This window comes from Paramormyrops kingsleyae, chromosome 20, assembly GCF_048594095.1.
Source record: "Paramormyrops kingsleyae isolate MSU_618 chromosome 20, PKINGS_0.4, whole genome shotgun sequence".
NCBI classification, from domain to species: Eukaryota; Metazoa; Chordata; class Actinopteri; order Osteoglossiformes; family Mormyridae; genus Paramormyrops; species Paramormyrops kingsleyae.
In genome coordinates this window covers 2667099-2673442 of record NC_132816.1, presented here as the reverse complement: position 1 = coordinate 2673442, position 6344 = coordinate 2667099, and the positions used below count along the sequence as shown (strand labels likewise).

General features: G+C 38.7%; 1 long non-coding RNA gene across 1 annotated transcript; it reads left to right on the top strand.

Annotated features, from left to right (window-relative positions):
• The first annotated feature begins 1830 nt into the window (after positions 1 to 1830).
• LOC140581286 (uncharacterized) lies at positions 1831 to 5685 on the top strand. Its single transcript, XR_011984344.1, has 4 exons — positions 1831 to 2111; positions 2604 to 2635; positions 3319 to 3390; positions 4237 to 5685. It is a non-coding gene; the product is annotated as an uncharacterized lncRNA (long non-coding RNA).
• Positions 5686 to 6344: the final 659 nt, after the last annotated feature.

Here is a 6344-nt window from a genome sequence, read left to right as displayed (position 1 = left end):
TCTCGAGTTCCTCCAATATTCTTGACTCAGAGTCGTGCGTTCTAGCATCTACAGCCGCAGGTGAACACGAGGCTTGTTTCAGAGTCAACTGTTTCAAATTGTCCCCTTTGTCTTGGGGCAGTTTGCAAACCCTAAATACTATTTACAAGGTAATAAAACTGTTAGGTACATGTAGCCTAAGTACATGTGTAAATCTCACGCCAACCAGCTGACCAAAGTTGGCAACCCTGCGTAAGTCAGCCCTTTATTTTATATGCAAAAATGATGACACATTATAACATCCAAGGTTTACGTAATCTCAATGGGCAAATGAAGCATATTATTTAAATCCCCGGTTGGTTTTTTCCTTTACTTTTTATATCCCGCCATAGCACAATGAACATTTTCCCTTAACTCAGTGCCGTAACACTCACCGAAAAACTAAAGGACAATTCTTTTTTTTTCCAAATTACTTTTAACTTAACAGAAGCTCAAATTAAACCAGCTGCTCGCTTGGTAGCTCCACCATGCCGGCCCGTCTTATTCCACTTTCCGTGCGCTTCTCTCCTTCTTTCTATATATTTTTCTTTAAGAGCTCTGCTAAACTGCCACACTCCTAATCCAGGTCTTTACCTTCGGCATGTAACACACCCTCCGCGTAGAACAGGGCTTGTCCGTCTCAACCGTCTTCTTCATCACATCTTTCACCATGCTGACTTTCTCCACCTTCTCCCTGCTGTTCTTTTCCATGGCCTCATTTTTTTCTAAATGGGTGTCAGATTCCTTAGCTGTTATTTTAACTGTAATGGTAATTTCTTTGCTCTCCATTTTTAATATAGTAAGTTTCTTCAAAATGCAGCCACTCGCCAAGATGCTCGAAAGAAGTTTGAGAAAAGAAGTACATGTGATTCAAAAGTAATCAAGCTGTTGCCACGGACGCCCATTCGTACCATACCAAACAATACGATCCTATGTAGGTCGTCGGCGACTTTCGGCTGCGATCGGCTCCGACTGACCGGTCGTAGGTCCGATTCGGCCGTATGCAGGTTGCCAACTCTGACGCATCTGGAGCGAGACTCAGGCTTTCAGACTCAAACGCTCACAGCAATAAATCTTATGGCGAATCTCTATTCATCCATTTTAAACCCAAAATTGACTACATCAAAAGCGTTGGGGCAGTGTGCAAACCCTAAATACTATTTACAAGGTAATAAAACTGTTAGGTACATGTAGCCTAAGTACGTGTGTAAATCTCACGCCAACCAGCTGACCAAAGTTGGCAACCCTGCGTAAGTCAGCCCTTTATTTTATATGCAAAAATGATCATATGCAGGGGGCACATAGCTGGTATGCAAGTACTCATTCGCTGTCTAAAGCGATACGCGCTGCAATGTCATGTAGCAGCGCAAATGCGTATTTATTTCATGTGCATTCGCGCTGTTATGACAAGAATGAAATCACTGTGCATTCTAGCCCTTTATTTTATATGCAAAAATGATCATATGCAGGGGGCACATAGCTGGTATGCAAGTACTCATTCGCTGTCTAAAGCGATACGCGCTGCAATGTCATTTAGCAGCGTAAATGCGTATTTATTTCATGTGCATTCGCGCTGTTATGACAAGAATGAAATCACTGTGCATTCTAGCCTTCATGTCGCGAAAGAAATACAAATTAGCCACATAAATATTAAAATGCAACGGTAATTTTTTGTCATAACAGCGTGAATGCACATAAAATAAATACGTAGCTATTTGCGCTGCGCTACAACAAGGAATTGCCGCGCGTGTCCTGGGAATGCGCACTTGCGTACCATGCAGTTATGTGCGCTCCTGATCGTATGTATGTAGGCCTATATCGTACAATAAATATATTTAAGCCGTATTGTTTGGTGTTTTTTAATTTTTTAATCATAATTTTCTTCGTTCATTCCTGCCGACAGTTTGCAGACATACGCATTCCACACGAGGTTAACGAGGGGGCGTGGCACACGGGAGGCGCGGACGAGCGGGGCATGATAATTGTAAGATAGACCACCTTCAATTGCTGGACTGTCACTCAGTACCGGAAGGCGAACCACAGTTTTGCATACAAAGGTCGGATCGAGTCAGTGGACCTGCAGCAGCATACCTGTAAGTTTACATAACTGCAAGCTGCCTGTAAACCCTGCTGACTAGTTTGTACAAAAAATTAGTCTATGACAAGTTACTGGTGATTTTATATGACTGGTATCAGAATGACATTATTAGGTATACAATGCATTGTATATGGAAAAAAGTTAAGTCGAAATCACATAAAAACCAGACGTGCTGGAGCAAAACTAAATACACTAAAAATGTTTGTTTATGAAGGGTGTTTGAAAAATGTCATTTGATATTATTCACCAAATTTGATATCGGCTAGTGTAATTTATGTTGAACTTTAATTGTAAATCGTGACAAAACCAGACGTGTGGCGGCAAATTGGAAGCCATATTCTGAAACTACATGAAAAACTGTAGAACATGCACTTGTTGTCGTTAAATCACCTAACAAAAATTTTTTAAATGTCGGCTGGTATATTATATATCTATGTTATATCTTTATTTAGGCCATAATATGTGCTCTTGATGTGTTGTTTTTCAGTGAGCTGGAGGGACTTGCCCAAAGTTCAGGAGGTATTTTTGTCCATTCTTTTAGTTCAGCCATGTTCTTAGAATGTCTTTGGGAATGATGTTCCATAGCAGCTGTATTGGTTAAGGTAATTATACTTTTGAAATGTTGATGAACTTGGGAATTGCTTTTTTACACGGTGATGAAGTTGTCTAGTACCTGAGACATCAAAGCAGACATAAATCATGATGCTCCACCAACAGAACTTCAAAATAGAGCAGATCCTTTAATTGTGCCCTTTCGGTGCCATACAGTACTGTTTTTGCACAATTAATTATGTTTCAGCAGTCCACAAACCATTCTCCCTGTAGCATTGTGGAATGTCAAGGTGGTCTTTGGTAAATTTTTGACGCACAGCATGCTTTTTTTGGAAAGCAGTTCACTTGCTTTTGCCACTAGCATTGTCAATTTTTTAATTCAGAGACTCAGAACACTGTGTTTGTCTATGCTGATGACTTAGATGAAGATAAGATCACATTTTATGACCAAATACAGAAAACCAGAATTCCAAAAGTTTCAAATGGCACTGTATAAGCCTACATATTTTCTAAGTAGAAATGTTGGTAACAGCTAAACAAACAAAAGTTTTGCATTTCATAACTACAGCACTCTTAATTTGTAGAAATAAAATGTACAATTATCTTCAATATCACACTATAAGAATTTTGTGTTTGGGCATAATCTGTAGACAAGGGACATTGTGTCTCAACGAAAGACAGCAGCTTTGAGAGGCCTGCCCATCTACACCCTAAAGTGTTTGGTAAGTGATGGTGCTTGTGTTTAGTAGATATGCAAAATGTAACACTGGTTTTACCAGTGAGGGTATGATTTCATAGCTTATGCTTATTTTTTGCATAATACACTTTGCGGAACACATCCCCAGGTGTTTCAAGGATGTTCATTTAAAATGCTCAAAAGCTCTTTCCATGGAGTCCACAAAGCCGCTCTGCACCCCGCCTTTGGAATTCCCTCCCATCTCATCTTAGAAACATGGACTCATTTTCTCATTTCAAATCTGGACTCAAAACCTATCTGTTCAAGCGAGCCTATTCATTGTAAAATCCATTTATTTGTCATTTATATTTTATTTTTTTTGCATTTTATCCTTTGTAGTGTGTATAAATTTTATGTATGCCTGTACGGTGACCTTGAGTGTCAGAAAGGCGCCTTTTAAATAAAATGTATTATTATTATAATTATTATTGCAGTTCATTGGTCCAGATAGGTTTGGTGAAAGGATTGGAATTTACTACTTCTGGTAACTGGTATGCTAATTGCTAATGGCAGTTATGTTATAGTCTCTGTCTTCTTTGGATTGTGACAGTGCGAAATGTACAGGGTTGCATGTACTTCTGCACAAACTTCTGCACCATTCCTATCCCCATGTTGTCTGCTTCTTCCTGCATGAATGCTGTCCAACCACAAATACAATTTCAATAACATTAATTCAGATACTCTACTGGATTACTTTTTGCTCTCATCTATCTTTTTCTCCAGAAACAGCCCCAAGCTGAATGGAAAAATCAGTAGCACTAATGATGAAGGTAGAATATCAGTGTAATGAATTGTTTTCCTTTGTATTTAATCTTGTCTCTGATTTCCTTAGGACACTGACCCAGAGGATGCAGTGGTCCAAGGTTTGCCTGTTGGCATTCTGACTGTCTATGAAGGTGATGATTCCACCACATCAACTGTGCGAGACGTAGCTGTTGTGTTGGAAGGATCCATCATTCTGCACAACCTACCTGACCTCTCAACTGCCTTTGCATACCTCTTTGGTCTTTTGTATGCCATGAACATTGCATATCCAAAAACGATGAAATATACCTTTGAAGCAATTCAGACCATCTTTTTGGAGCTTGGGTCTCGATGCTCACAGCGCATCAGGGCTCTGAAAACAAAGCTTTTGCAGTAAATGTTTGTAGACATGTTTTAACCTTTTTCATTTCTGCATTGTGCAGTCCCATTTCTCAGCTTTATCAGTTGCCAGTTTAAAACAGGTGCATATATATGAGCAGTCCATGTTCATTGATGCTCAGGTAAAGGTTACATTTCTACCAAGTACACTTGCACATAGTGATTTTAAGTTCCCGCTTTTTTTTTAGATTGTAAAAACCTGGGATTGAGATGCCACACAAAGCACTTTATTAATTAAAATCCCCCCCTTGTGCAAGTGGTTAAGGCTTGGAAAATATAACAGACAAAAATCTGTATAATTTAAATATTAAAACAGTTTGACAATTGATAATCACACAAAGCTGACCACATCACCAACTGTGAAATGTCTGGTGTTGGAAGGGGATGGTGTTTGTGGAAAGTGTGTTTGTGGAAGTGCAAGGTTTTTTTGTGCAAGTTGCTGGTTCAGCTTCAATGCTTGTTTCTGCTCAGTGTCAAGTGTTTCAAAACACCAGGGTTTCAGCTGACATTGATTTGTGCAGTCATTCTTTACACTGTAAATTTACATTTAAATGCAATTACATCTAACAATTTGCATAATTTAGGGTACAAAAAAATTTGTTGAAGGTAGAACTACATGAGATTAAAGCAAGCATTTCTTTGTTATTGTGTTAAGAATATCATCATAAGCTAAACAAAAAGCTCCAAGTTGGCTGAACTTCGCTTTTAAACATGTTTAAATTTGAAAACCTTTGTAAAGTCAACAACGGTACACACAAGCTGAGAAAACTCAAAAATCTCTTGCATCATATTGCCTAGATAATTTGAGTTTTCTCAACATTTTCTTTTTTTACAATGTAGGGTGATTTTTTTTTTTAAATCGTGTGCACACAAAATAATTTACTCTGTGTTTGAGGCCGACAGTAATATGAAAACTACGTCTACCAAAACTATGTCTTGGCGTCTAAACAAAACGAACTGGAAAAACATTCATTTACAGTCAACAAACAACACCATGAGCTCATTTTCCTGCAATATACTGCAAACTCTTTGGCATTAAGGCTGAATTTTACAGTCCGTGTATATGGTCGCGTCAGAGGTGAAGCGACATGAAAACTTTTTTTTCGGTCACTATCGGTAATCATAATAATACACTATAATAAACAGGTACAGTAAATGTAATAAATAGGTGTCAGTAATAACAAAAAATGTTAGTGGAACTCGGTGAGGCGAACAAATCAGCAAACCGATTAAAGTGGCAAACATAATCTGTATTAACGCAACCGAACAAAATATCAGTGTCAATATTAGTATGCACAACCCCATATTCCATCAATTTCCGAATCATATTCGAACAATTCATCAAAGGTACTATATAATAACTTATATAACTTGGTCCCAAATTATTGCGCGCAGGCTATATTTTGTGCATCTTTAATATTGTTGACAATGATGCTTGGTTTGGTTGCGTCAAGACATACTATGTTTGTCACTTTACTCGGTTTGTTGATTTGTTCGCCTCACCGAGTTCCCCTACCATTTTTTTGTCATTACTGACGCCTATTTATTGTAATTACTGTTTGGTACAAGTCCAAGGATCTGGAACGGATTAAGGACGTATACCGAGGTACCACTGTATTGTTCATGGCGCTTCAGCTCTGTCGCGACCATTCACACGGACTGTATACCTCAGCCTTAATGTCAAAGTAGTGCGTGGCAGCGTTGTATTTACTCCTTCCAGTCATATTAATTGCAAGGCTGTTGTATCCTATTGTACCCTAATGCCAGGTCTAGCAAACGTAGTGCGGTGTGCTGAAA